We start from the raw sequence: 15,271 nt of genomic DNA, 5'->3' as shown, positions 1-15,271 counted from the left end.
ACTTATTTGAAAAAATGATGAAGGAAAACTCCCTTGATCTAGCAAAGGAAATAGACTTCCAGGAAACTCAGTGAGTCCCAAAGAAATTGAACCCAAGGAAGCACACACCAAAGAACATCATAATTAAATTATCCAAGATTAAAGATAAGGAGAGAATCTTAAAAGCAGCAAGAGAAAAGGAGACAGATAACTACAAAGGACTTCCCAGAAGCCTATCAGCTGATTTCTCAAAAGAAACCTTGCAGGCAAGAAGCAGTTAGAAAGAAGTATTCCAAGTCATGAAAGGCAAGGACCTACACCCAAGATTGCTCTATCCAGCAAGGCTTTCATTTAGAATGGAAGGGCAGATAAAGTGCTTCCCAGATAAGGTGAAGTTAAAGGAATTCGTCATCATGAAGCCCTTATTATATGAAATGTTAAAGGGACTTATGTAAGAAAAATAAGATAAAAATTATGAACATTAAAATGACAACAAACTCACAACTGTCAAAATTGAACCTAAAAGAAAAAACAAAGTAGGTAAACAACTAGAACAGGAACAGAATCACAGAAATGGAGACAACAAGGAGGCTTATCAGCAAGGAGGAGGCGGGGGAGGATGGGGGATAAAAGTATAGGGAATAAAAAGCATAATTGTTAGGTACAAAATAGACAGGGAGAGGTTAAGAATAGTATAGAAAATGGAGAAGCTGAAGAACTATGTATGACCCATGGACATGAACTAAGAGGGAGGAATGCTAAAGGGAGGTGGAGGGTGCACGTTGGAGGAGGATAAAGGGAAGAAAATGTGGAACAACTCTAATAGCATAATCAATAAAACATTTTTAAAAAGCTGGACATATCATACTCACTGACATCAAACAATACTATAACGCTACAATAATAAAAAATTTTATGGTATTCACTGAAAAACAGACACACAGAACAAAGAAACATAATAGAGAGCTCAGAGACACCCACACATATTTGGATAACTAATTTTCAACAAAGTAAGTTAAAACATGCAATGGAGAAAAGAAAGTCTCAATAAAGGGTGTTCCATGAAAAGTCACATGAAAAAGAATGAAGTTAAACTGCTGTCTGACACCATACATAAAAATTAACTTAAAATGGTTCAAAGACTCGACTCCAAGACCTTAAGCAATAAAATACATAGAAGAAAACAGACACTGAACTTAGTGCCTTGGTCTCAGAGAGGTCTTTGGAACTTGACCCCATGGGCAAGGGAAGAAAATACAAAAATAAATGAATAGAACTACATCAAACTCAAAAGGATCTGCACAGCAAAAGAAATTAATAAAACAAAAATTGAATGAAAGAAAATATTTGCAAATGATGCCTTGGTAATGGGCTAATATCCAAAATATTTTTTTTAAAAACTCATACAAATCAACAACACCCCCCCCCCCGCCCAAACAATTCTATTAAAAAAATGGGCATAGAAGCAGGTGTGTGGCTCAGCTGGGTAGGCATCTTCCCACACACCAAAAAGTCGCAGGTTCAATTCCAGGTCAAGGCACATGCCTCGGTTGTAGGTTTGGTTCCAGTGGAGTTCTTATGAGAAGCAACTGATTGAAATTTCTCTCTTATATTGATGTTTCTCTCCCTCTCTCTCTCTCTCTCCCACCCTTCCCCTTTCTCTAAAATCAATATGTATGTCCTCAGGTGAGGTTAAAAAAAATAGGCAGAGGAAATGAAAAATTTTCCAAGGAAGACCTACAGAAGGCCAACAGATGCATGAAAAGATGCTTGGACAAAACCAAAGGGGGTTAGAATCAAAGGTGGGAAGTGGGGATGGGAGGGGTCAAGGGGAGTGTGGGGGGAAAATGGAGACAACTGTACCTGAATAGCAATTAAAAAATAAAAATAAAAGATGCTTAACATCACTACTTATAAAGGAAATGCAAATCAAAATTACAATTAGATGCCATCTCACACTCATTAGAATGGCTATTATTAATAAGAGAAGAAATAATGAATATTAGAGGGGATATGGAGAAAGAAGAACCCTCATATACATTGGTGGGAATGTAATCTAGTGCAACCACTATGGAAAACAGTATGGATATTCCTAACTATATTACAAATAGAACCACCATATGACTCAACAACCTCTCTTCTGTGTATTTACCCCCAACATTTAAAAATACCATTCATAGAGATATATGTACCCCTATGTTCATTGCAGTATTATTTACAGTAGCTTAGACATAGAAACAAGGTATCAATAGAGAAGTAATACAAAGTACATACAATGGAATGCTACTTAGCCATAAAATGATGAAATCTTGCCATTTGCATCAACATGGGTGGATCTTGAGAGTATTATGCTAAGTCAAATAAATCAGGTAGAAAAGAAAAAGAATATGATTTCACTCAGGTGGGGCATAAAACAAAAATCAATAAATGAAAAAACAACAAATGAACCCACAAAGGAACAAACCCAAAGACATGGACAAAAGAATGGTGGTTATCAGAGGGGAAGAGGGTGGGAGGGAGATGAAGAGATTAAGGGGGCTAAAATACAGGGTGATGGAAGGAAATTAAATTTCACATGGTGAGCACATAGTAGAGTGTACATATGTATTATAAAGTTGTACACTTGAAATTTCTATAATGTTATTAACCAATATTACCCAATACATTTTATGAAAAAACTAAATGAAAAAATAGACATAGGAAGTAATTTACCAATCAGAGGGAATCCCTGAGAAGATGTTGATGCAAGTTCTCCTAGTCCTTGTGTCAAAATGAAACCCTACACAAAATTCAGTACTTTGCAGCAGCTCTGTGAGGTTGATGGGAGTAGAAAATGCCATTTAGTAGGCTGAGAAGCATCAGTTGGGTCTTGAGGGTAAATGTGAAAGGTGAGATGTGTACTATGTGTCATGAATGTGGACATTCAACTTTGGGAGATATAAAATCACTCACTCACAATGTAATCTTCCACAGAAACTTGCTAACATGCAGATTGTGACAGAGTGGTTTGGGTGGGCCTGAAGTTGTGCATGGCTAGCCAGCTTCCAGGGTAGGCTCACACTGCTGGTCCATGGACCTTATTTGAGTACCAAGGACTGAGAATTATGAAAAGCTGGCTGAGCTGTGCTGCAGATCTCTGGTGCTGAGGTGTGAGCTGGGAGGGTTTCATATCTTTTTAAATGTCTGCTCTAGCCCCTTTCATACAGAACTTGTAAAACTATGTCTTATTTTAAAAATCCCATGTAAGGATTTATTAGTTTTCAAACTCAAGTACTCATTTTGCAGGAACCTCACTCTTTACCCCCCACCCTTTTTTTTTTGGTCAAAGATAAGCATATCTTATTCTTTACCCTGAAGTATTATCTCAACTTTCAGGGACTACCTGCCTTCACTTCCCTTTACTGTGGCAGTGTGACAGGACATAGCTGAGCAGTAGCTATTCTTAGGTAGGAGCTGACCAGCAGCCTTCCCAAGCAGCAGCCATTCCCAGATAAGCAGTTATCTTAAGGTTGTACTGTAACTCCCATGATAAGCTCCCATGCTCTGTAACTCCCATGATAAGCTCCTGTGCTCTGTAGCCTCTGCAAATTTCCTCCTGCGTTTTGCTCCTTTGTCTCCCATATAAGGTAGCTAGACCTAACTTCCGCATTTAGCTTCTGTAACCTTGCTTCACCATGTAGGCAGGAAGCCTGGGACTATTTAAACCCCGGGAAAGTAAAGATCGGGGCTCAGAATTTAGAGATTCTCCTTTGAGCCCGCACACGTAATAAAGGATAGTGCTCTGCAATCTCTCCCACGTGTGATTTGCTTTCTGCAACAGCAGGAGCACACTTGTACCCCGGGCTGGAGGACAGGACCAAGTTCTCTCCCCATAGCCCTGCAGGTGGCCCCTAAAATCCAGGGAGAAAGAAGGAGTGAGGTTGCAAAAGACAAATACCATATGATCTCACCTTTAACAAGAACCTAAACAACAAAACAAACAAGCAAAATATAACCAAAGACACTGAAACAGAAAACAGGCTGACAGTGACCAGAGGGAAGAGGGGAGGGAATTTCAGGGGGAAAGGGGATTTATAGGAACAAGTATAAAGGACACACTGCGGGGGGTGCTGGGATGGTTTTCATATTTGAAAAAGTGGGAAGGTATCTTTTGTTTCCAAGGTCCATCTGGCAGGTTGAGCTCCCTTCCATGACAGCAGCAAAAGGCTTCCTAGCCCAGCACATGCAGCCTTCACTGTGTAGTCCCCACTACAGCCCCAAGGGCAGGTAAATGCAGCCCTTCTAGACACCCCTGCAGAGGAAGGAGCTCTGGAGGGGCAGCACCATAAAGTGGCTTCACAAACAGGGCTGCAAATGTCCTAGAGAACATAATTATACTGCCAAAATACTCCAAGCAGCTTGAGGATGGGATGAAGAGCACCACAAAATGGAATGAAGCAGCTGGTTTTATATTTTCAAAAATCTGGAGAATTAAAAATGACTTAAATGTACAGCTATGAACAGCTCCTAAGCTTGGGAAGTTAGAGCTGTTTTATCAATAATATTTCCTATTAGTGAGCTCAACAGCTCTTCTCAATGTGGTGGCACTTGTGTGATTTGGCTTCCTTATCTTCTGTGTTTTGATGGTGAACTTTTCAGCCTGGCTGGGGGAAAGCAGACAGCATAACACTGCTTTCTGAGTGGGTTTTAGAGACCCTTACTGGATTTGAACCCAAAACTCTTCATTCTCTAAATGGTGACATGAGGCAACTAGCTTGGACCCCCTGAACACCCTGGTGTTCTCACTAGTGGGTAAGGACTTGAAGAACTGCTGCTGAGGGTACTGAGTGAGGACTTTGGCGTATGAAGTATCTGAGACTAGGGCAGTGGTGCACAGGTAAGGAATAATTCTGCCCCTTTGCAAAACTGATCAGTTTAAAAACAAATTAATGTTCACAACTTTGAGGTGGACAAAAAAGTGTGACTTCTGTACAAACTACATTAAAATTTTTATGTCTGAGGAGGACCAAGATGGTGGAGAAGTAAGTGGAAGCTAGGCTAACTTTCTCCCAGGATCAATCTGGAGTTACAAGAAAATTGCAGAGAAATCATCCTGAATAACCAACTGAACACTAGCTGGAGGGATGCCTTACAACCACGGAGAGACAGATGGAAACACTTCACCACAATGTAACTAGTAGTGAGTGCAGAGGAGGCACAAGAGTGCTGGCTGGATTCATCCAGGTGGCTGCTGAAGTTCTGGAGGCGTATTTCTGTTCCCTGGAGTTCCCCCTGAGAAGTGTGAGGTTTAAGCCCCAAGCTGGGCTCCCTAGCCTATAACACCAGAGCTGGGAAAGGAAAACAAATAACATTCAGCTGTGAAAAGCAACAGAGTTTCTGTCTGCCAGGGAGAGATGGCTAGAGATGCAGAGAATCTCTTAATGGGCCAACACACAAAATTCTATTTGCAGCCACTTACCTTGGGCTCTGGCAGAGGGAGGGTAGAGTGGAGTAGAGATGCATGAGGAGAACCTGGGACCATCTTTCTCAGGCAGAGCATTCCCCTCCAGATGACAATAGCCAGAGGGAAAGCAATAGCCCCATTCACAAGAAAAACTCTGTCTCACCCTGTGAAGTTTAAGCTCGCTGCTGAGTATAACTTAAGGATATACCATTGATTAAGTCTGACAACTAAGCTGGATCTCTGGAAGCTCTGAGACTTTAGCTGACCCTCCCCCAGGCCCAGTGTTGGTAAAGGCCAGCCTTAATGGGCACCTTGGCTTGTTCTGCATATACCCAGGCTCAGCAGAGGAAGTCACAAGCTGTGGATTGCTGATAGCTCCAAACGGGTTGGTTGCCCAGGGCCAGTCGCAAGCAGCATGTGTAAAGACTTGCTCTAGAGTCTCTGCAGATGTACCAAATACATAGAAATAAATACAAAGAAGCAGCCAAAATGGGAAGGCAAAGAAACAGACCCCACATGAAAGAACAAGAGAATTCTTCAGAAACAGAACTAGATGAAATGGAGGCAAGCAATCTGTCAGAGAGATTAGAGTAACAATTATAAGAATATACAACAGCATGAAAAAAGACATAGAAATAAAAAGGATCAGTCAGAAATAAAGAAAGCAATATCTGAAATAAATAATACTCTGGAAGGAATAAATGGTAGGTTAGATGAAGTAGAAGATTGAATCAGTGATTTGGAAGACAAGGTAGAAAAAACACCCAAGCAGATCAGCAAAGAGAAAAAGAATGTAAAAAATGATGAAGGCTTAACAAACATTTTGGACAACATGAAGTGTAACAACATCTGAGTCATGGGAATAACAGGAGAAGGGAGTAAACAAAGGATCAAGAACCTATCTGAAGAAATAGTAACCAAAAACTTCCCTAACTTCCTCCCAGGATGAAGGAAAAAGGTGCAAAATCCAGCAAGCCCAAAGAGTCCCAGACAAGTTGGACCCAAAGAGGCCTACACCCAAACACATCACAATTAAAATGGCAAGGTTTAAAGACAAGGAGAAAATCATAAAAGTTGCAAAAGAAAAGCAAGTAGTTACCTAAAAGGGAGCACCAATACACTGGCATCTGATTACTCAACAGAAAAATTTCAGGTGAGAAGGGAGTAGCCTGATATATTCAAGGTGATGAAAAGCAAGGACCTGGGCCCTGGCTGGTGGAACTCAGTGGACTGAGTGCTGGCCTTCAAACCAAAGGGTCGCTGGTTCAATTCCAAGTCAGGGGACATACCTGGGTTGCGGGCTGAGTCCCCAGTCAGGGGTGCTCGAGAGGCAACCACACATTGATGTTTTTCTCTTTCTTTCTCCCTCTCTTCCCCTCTCTAAAAATAAATAAATATAATCTTAAAAAAAAAGAAGAAGAAAAGCAAAGACCCAAAACCAAGGCTATTTTACCCAGCAAGGCTATGACTTAAAATTGAAGGAGAAATAAAGAGCTTCCCAGACAAAATATTAACAAACAAACAAACAAAACAAACTTAAAGGAGTTTGTTAACACCAAACCAGTACTGCAACAAATCTTAAAGGACTTGCTTTAAGAGGAAAAATAAAATTTAAAAAACCTCAGGAAAATATGCTAATAATAAAATGGTGTTAATACATATCTATCAATCAGTTTAAATGTAAATGGCTTAAATGCTCCAACCAAAAGACACAGGGTAGCTGAATGTATATGAAAACAAGACCCATTTATATGTTTCCTCCAAAACACTCACTTTAGGTTGAAAGATACGCACAGACTACATATAAAAGGATGGAAAAAGATATTTCATGGAAATGGAAAGGAAAAAAAACTGGAGTAGCAATACTTATATCTGACAAAATAGATTTATAACCACAGGTACAGTAAGAGACAAAGAAACACTACATAATGATAAAGGGAACAATCAACAAGAGGGTATAACCCTAGTAAACAATTTTGCACCCAACATAAGAGCACCTAAATATCTGAAGCAAATCTTGATGGACATAAAGGGAGAGATCAACAGAAATACAGTCATAGTAGGAAGTTTTGACATACCATTGACTTCAATGGTTAGATCTTCCAGACAGAAAGTGAACAAGGACAAAGTGGCCTTAAACTGCACACTAGACTAAATGGATTTAATCGATATCTTTAGAGCATTTCACCTCAGAACAACAATATATATACATCTCAGGTACACATGAAATATTTTCTAGGATAGATGATATGTTAGGACATAAAACAAATCTCTATAAATTTAAGAAGATTGAAATCATATCAAGGATCTTTTCTGACCACAATGCTATGAAACTAGAAATCAATCACAAGAACATGCAAAGACATGGTAGCTAAATAACTTGTAATTAAAAAATAAATGTGTCAATAATGATATCAAGGAAGAAATAAAATGATACCTTGAAACAAATGAATGAGAACACAACAATCCAAAATCTGTGGGACACAGGGAAAGCAAACCTAAGAGGAAATTCCATAGCATTACAGGCATGCATATATTTATATAAAACTCCAATAAACAATCTAATTTTACACTTACTGGGAGCTGAAAAAGAACAACAAAGTCCAAAAGTGAGTAGAAGGAAGGAAATAATAAAGATCAGCACAAAAATAAACAAAATGGAGTCTAAAAAAATGACACAAAAGATCAATGAATCCAAGAGGTTGTTCTTTGAAAAGATAAACAAGATGAAAAAACCTTTAACCAGACTCATCAAGACAAAAAGAGGACTCTAATGAATAAAATAAGAAATGAGAGAGAAGAAATAACAACTGATACCAAAGAAACACAAAGGATTTTAAGATATTATTACCAATAACTTATATCAACAAACTGGACAACCTGGACAAAATGAGTAAATTCCTAGAAACTTACAATCTTCCAAAACCAAATCAGAAGGAATCAGAGAACCTAAATAGACAAATTCTACCTTGTGAAATTGAAGCAATCATAAAAAAAAAACTTCCAACAAATAAAGGCCCTGGACCAGATGGCTTCACAGATAAATTTTACCAAACATTCCAAGAAGAATTGACACCTCTCCTCAAACTATTCCAAAAAAATTAAGAAGTTGGAAGGCTTCCAAACTCATTTATGAGCCCAGCATTATCCTAATTACAAAACCAGATAAAGACACTACAAAGAAATAAAATTATAGGCCAAATCCCTGATGAACATAGATGCTAAAATTCTTAACAAAATATTAGCAAACCAAACAGCAAAGCATCAAAGAGATCATACACCATGATAAAGTGGGATTTATTTTGGAAATGCAAAGTTGGTATGACATTCACAAATCAATAAATTTAATCCACCATATAAACAAAATAAGAATAAAAACCAGATGATCTTATCAATGGATGCAGTAAAAGCATTTGATAAAATGCTGCACCCATTTCTGATAAAAATTCTCAGCACATGATAATAGAGGGAACACACCTAAACATAATAAAGGGTATATATGACAAACCCACTGCCAGCATCATGCTCAGTGAGCAATAAGTAGAACTGTTCCCTTTATCTGGAACAAAACAGGGATGTCCACTTTCACCTATCTTATTCAGCATAGACTGGAAGTCCTAGCTAGAACAATCAGACAAGAAGGAGAAATAAAAGGCATCCAAATTGGAAAGGAAGAAGTAAAACTGTCTTTATTTGCAGATGATGTGATATTGTACATAGAGAACACCAAAGATTCTATCAAGAAACTATTAGAACTGATAAATGAATTCACCAAAGTAGCAGGATACAAAATTAATATCCATAATCAGTTGCATTTTTATATGCCAATAACTAACAGGGAAATTAAGAAAACAATCCCATTCACAATTGTTTCAAAGACAATAAAATGCCCTAGGAATAAATCTAATGAAGGATGTAAAACACCTGTACTTGGAAAGTTATGATGCTGAAGAAAGAAAATGAAGAAGATACAAATAAGTGGAAGCATATATGATGTTCATTGAGGTGATAGGAAGAGTTAACATTATTAATATGTCCACACTACCTAAAGCAATCTATAGATTCAAAAAAATTCTTACCAAGATTTCAAAGCCATATTTCAAAACTAGAACAACTATTTCCAGAATTTATATGGAACCACAAAAGTCCCCACATAGCAGCATGAATACTGAAATGGAACAACAGAGTTGGAGGAATTACACTACCTAACATGAAACTATACTGTAAGGCTATAGTGATCTAAACAACATGGTACTGACATAAAAACCAACACATAGATCAATGGAACAGAATAGAGAGCCCAGAAATAAACCCACACCTTTATAGTCAATTAATATTCAACAGAGGAAGCAGTCTCATACAATGGGTTAATGATTGCTTATTCAATAAATGCTGTTGGCAAAATTGGACAGGTCCATGAAGAAAAATGACACTAGACCACCTTTGTACACCACATACAACAATGAATTCGGAATATTTTAAAAACTTGAATGTTAGACCTGAAACCATAAAAATCATAGACGAAAACGTAGGCAGCAAAATCTCAAACATTGCTCGTAGCAATATTTTATTGGATATATCTCCCCAGACAAAGGAAACAAAGGACAAAATAAATGGGACAACATCAAACTAAAATTTTTTTTTTCACAGAAAAGGAAAACCTTGACAAGACAAAAAGACAACCCATAGAATGGGAGAACATATTTGTTAATACATCTGATAAGTGGTTAATATCCAAAATTTATAAAGAACTTACAAAATTCAACACCAAAAAAACCAAACAACCCAATTAAAAGTGTGCAAAGGGCCTGAATAAACGCTTCTCTGAAGAGAACATACAGATAGCCTATAGACATATGGATAGATGCTCAACATTACTAATCATCAGAGAAATGCAAACTAAAACCACAATAAGATAGCATCTCACACCTGTCAGAATGGCTATCATCAATAAATCAACAAACAGAAAGCGTTGGTGAAGATGAGGAGAAAAGGGGAACCTTTACACACTGTTGGTGGGGATCTAGATTGGTGCAGCCACTGTAGAAAAACTTATGGAGTTACTTTAAAAAATTAAAAAATGGTACTTCCTTATGACCCAGAAATCCCATTTATGGGAAAATATGTGAATGAACCCAAATCACTAATTCAAAAGAACATAAGCACCTCTATGTTATTTACCTTTGGCAAGATACAGAAGCAGCCAAAGTGTCTGTCAGTAGATAAGTGCATAAAAAAACTATGGGACATTTATACAATGGAATACTACTTGGTCATAAAAAATAAAATTTTACCCTTTGTGACAGTATGGATGGACCTGGAGAACATTATGCTAAGTGAAATAAAGCAGTCAGTGAAAGACAAATGCCATATGATTTCACTTACATGTGGGATCTAATGAACAAACTGAACCAACACATGAAATAGAGTCATAGAGAGCAGGATGACAACTAAGGGAAGGTTTGGGAAGTGGAGGGATTGAACAAAAATGAAAAAGGACTCATAGAAATGGACTACAGTATAGTAATTGTGGGGGTAGGGAAAGTGAGATATAAGGCAACTAAATGATAATGGGAAACATACAATAACAACATTAAAAACAAAATTTTATATCTAACATCTTTTGAATTAAATGTGCTCATAAGTTTTTCTGAAGTCCTGCCCAGTTCCTCTTAAAGAGAGACATAGGCAAAGAAACTCAATTCAAGGATCTTAAAAAAAAAGACAAAGGAAAAAGAAACAATGGATGGTTGTTGGCAATGGAAACTGTGAGGAGCTGTGTCCTCATTGCTCATGGCTTTTTTATTGGTCAAATGCCTTGGGAGGCCTAGGACACTTCAGTGCTATCATATTATGCATAGCCACAGGGGGTTGCACTTCCCACTGCCCATAAACTCTGGAGGCAGAGGTTTGGTTAAAAAGGAAGGGAGTTTTATTTAAAGGCTATACAATTTTGGAAGAATATGGGCTTCTTCCTCGAATTCCATTTCCTCTAAAACACCCAAAGAAAAATGCCCCCTCCACCTTTGACCGTATTAGTTTAAGGCTGTGCCTGGAATTTCTTCTCCCACTTAAAATACCATTCTTTGAGAAATGCAGGTGGCTTACATGGTTCCTGGTCACAGTTCAGCTTCAGGCATCTTTCTGGAGTCTGTGCACGCTGGCATCCTACTCACAGCCCACTGCCCTTACTTTTGTCTGCTGCCTGCTGGCCTAGACCTGCACCCTGATACTCCAGCAGTCTGTTTGCCATTGTGTCCAGGCACCTGGTGCAGCAGGACCACACAGGTTGGAGTCCCTGCCATTCACACAGGGCTTGTCTCCTAGCCATGCTGCTTCCACTGCCTGCTGGCCTAGGAATGCTAGGCCCCCAACCGGTCAAGTGAGTTGAAACCAGAAGGCCAAGGCTTCACCTGCCCTTCCTTCTGCACCCAAAATTTTATGTGTGGCAAAAGCAAGTAGGAGGGCTTTTTACCTTGTCCAAACATTTCACTAGCCTGATGCATGCTCTCTGCAGGGGCCTTCTACTGTCACCATGATCCATAAGTATGGAAGGGTTTCTAGCTGTGAGCAGAATTGGCCATCTCATTGTGCAGCTGGTTTGTTTATTCTAACCTGGGTGGTATGGAAATATGTCGTGTGCCAGTTGCAATTTCAATCCTGCCCCCTTAGGCACTTCCAAAACCACTTCAGGGAGTCCCTCCCCTCTGCCTAGCCATCTATCCAGATTCCTCCTGTAACGATCACAGCACCAGCTGTAACTACCACCTTTTTCTTTCTTTCTTTTGTTTTGCATTTCCTACCTTTTGAAATATATGTATATATTTATATATTTTTATACATTGAGAATATCATTATTCTAATTATACCTATATGAATACAGGTGTGGTCTCTATCTGATATAAACATATTCAACTTTAGGTCCAGGACTTGGGTTTCTGTCTCAACGGTGCACAAATGTCTCATTTTGTTTGTGTTATTTGTTGTGTATATATTTCTTCTTTTTGCATGAGAAATATGTTTATTTAGTCCTGAGGCTCTTGGTTTGTCTGGATGACAGATCCACTTCAGTTCCCACTGCAGAACATATTTGCTAAACTGGGATGATTCCTTAATCCTCTTTGTTGCAACTTCTGAAGGACCTAGATTGAATTAAGGTAACAGCAACAGCCATTCAATGGAAATCTGATCATTTACATTGAGTAGTGATTCCAACCTTCCTTGATAAAGTTACACATCATGTTATGATCTCTGGAAGCACTTCTACCAAGGATTTGTCACTGCTGAGAATGATCCTTTTTCCAATGCCTGGGGCAACCTGCACAATTAGGCACTCAAAGGACCTTGAAAAGTGATCAGTTTCTCTGTGTTGCTTTCATCTTTCTATTTCCAACAATATGGGTTGAAGCTGAAAAATATTTTGCCTCTTCATAAAATAAAATGAAGTCCTTGAAATCATTGAGGATGAGGAGTTTTGATATTCATAGAAAATTCAAGATATATCTGAACAAATTATGTTTGAATCAAAAGACTTTGTTGATTCTTGATTCAGAGTATTTGGCAAAGGTGGCCAGGCTGCTGGCCCACATCAATTTGGACTGGTGTATTGGATGTTGTGACTTGTGCTGGAGTAAGAATGCCTTGGCTGTTCAGTGGAGATGCAGGACACGTAGCGATCAGAGGTCTTGGCATATTGGGTCAACTGGCATCTTTGCCTGGAAGGGCCTTCACTATACCTCCAGACTCACAGTTGAAATTCCTACTTCTGCTTAATGGCAGGTAGGTCATAGTATAAAATCTCCATTGAGATTTTATTCCTGCCTGCAAAATAACAAGTAGTCCCCAAAGACCTCTAGTTTCTGTATCCTGGGTGGGGAAACAATAACAGGTGAAACTATTGTGTGAGAATTGGTGCTTCTTGTCCATTGACTTCTGAAAGAAGCAGCAAAGGGTCATGTTTCACTAAAACTACCACCAAGGCATCCATAGGCTCTGAAAGGCAAGGCTGATATAAAGTCTCTTGGAGGAAGAGAGGCCACCGATTTGTCCTGATCCAGACTCTAACACACAGGGTGTGCTTGGGCTCAACCTCAGATTTCACACCAGGCTTGATCTGGCTGTCTTTTGGGAGGATATGAGTGTTCCCCAAAGAGGATGGCTGAAGGCAGGGTGGTGGGAGGGATGTGTAGGGGGGTTGGGAGTGATTCAGAGCCTCAGCATAGCAGTCCTGCAGGGTGGGCAAGCCCAGCTGGGTGCAGATGCCAGTGATGTTGTTGAGTGTGATGATGGAGAGAGTGCCTATGCAGTGGTTGGTATGGGTTTTGGAGAGCTTGGCTGCTGTGATGCACAACTGCACCCTGGTGCCCATCTGCACCCTGGTGCCCAGCAAATTCTTGACGATGACTTTGTTCTCATATGAGGTCACATAGCTCTAGATTTAGTGGTCTGGGTGCCACTGGAAAAATGCCTTGCAGAGGGGGTTGGGCTTCCGTAGCTACTTGGCAGCTGGTGTAGGGGCAGAACTCGGTGCCTGTCTAGTACATGCTGGTCAAGTTCTGCTAGTTGCTGCTCTCTGTTCACTTCTTGCTCCATGACAATGACAAGTGCTACTGGTGATAGGGCTGATTGGATTTAAAGTAGGACTTACTGCTGCCCTTGTTCATGGCTAGCCCAAAAGAGTCCTCCTGCAGCTTGCGCTGGATCTTGTGGCTGTGCATGCAGAAGTACATGCACCTCTCCACAGACATTGTTGAGCAGCCAAAAGAGTGTGTTGGTGCTGAAGACACTTGAAATATAGAGCTTGCAAGGGTCAGTGTGCATGATGGCTTGCTTCTGCACCATAGGCTCAGCTACCTTCTCCCTGAGCTTGCACATGACAGCAGCCAATGTCAGGCTGGCACTGAGCAGCTCCAGGCCCTTGGTGAGGTCGAGCGTGCAGCAGTACAGGGACTCGTTGAGGTAGTGGTTGTGGGAGCTCTGAATGCTGATGAGTGACAACTTTATGAGAAGTTAGGTGCTCTTGGAGCCGGCCTTGGCATAGCAGGAGTGCAGCAAAGGGCTCCTTTGTCCATATGCCAGGCTCTGTGCCTTCTCACTCACAGAAGATGTGCAAGGCATAGCTGGTGTCCAGCCATGTGTTCTCCCTCAGCCAGGCCCACTCAGGGTGCTAAAGCACCTTAGGGTCCGGTTCAGCCCTGGCTCTGAGAGACTCGCCACAGCCTGGGGTACCAACAGTATTGGTGGCACCTCGAGCTCTAGCAGGGCTCTCTGATGCATACTGATCATATGGACGGGCTTGGGCTCCAGCTCCACCCAGACCCAGTTCTCAGGCTTGAGATTCGTCCCAATCCAGCCCCATTTCTTCTTCTTCCTCTTCCTACATTTCCAGGCTCCACCCACTCCATTCTGCTCCTCCACCTCTACAGTGCTGCAGTAGTGTGCACTGCAGTGGTGTAGCCACTGGCCCCCTTCCCCCATCACCTTCCCACACCAAGCTCGTCCAGCTCACCCTTGTTCTCAGGGTTCTGCTAGAGCTGATGTTACAGTACCTGCTGCCAGGCATTTTTGCCATGTTGTTGTCTCTCTAGAATTGTATTTTTAATGCCATTTTTGGATTGTTCATTGATAATGTATAGAAACAGAACTGAATTTTGTGTGTTGACTTTGTATCCTGTTACTTTGCTGAATTCATTTATTTGTTCTAACAGTTTTGCATGTAGAATCTTTGTTTTGTACATGTATGATTATATCATTTGCAAATAATGTAATATCACTCTTTGCAGGTGAAGTGACATTGTCAATTATGGGAGGGGAACAAGATTACTCATGAGATTTTAGATCTTTTCTATT

The 15,271-nt window shown here is 40.1% G+C and overlaps 1 pseudogene; it reads right to left on the bottom strand.

Annotated features, from left to right (window-relative positions):
* Nucleotides 1–12,489: 12,489 nt before the first annotated feature.
* Nucleotides 12,490–14,993, bottom strand: LOC123814714 (annotated as a pseudogene).
* Nucleotides 14,994–15,271: the final 278 nt, after the last annotated feature.

The sequence above is a fragment of the Phyllostomus hastatus genome, unplaced genomic scaffold (assembly GCF_019186645.2).
Source record: "Phyllostomus hastatus isolate PE091 unplaced genomic scaffold, TTU_PhHast_1.1 phas_contig_17, whole genome shotgun sequence".
NCBI lineage: Eukaryota > Metazoa > Chordata > Mammalia > Chiroptera > Phyllostomidae > Phyllostomus > Phyllostomus hastatus.
The sequence above is the reverse complement of the archived record's forward strand: the minus strand, read 5'-3'. Positions and strand labels throughout refer to the sequence as shown.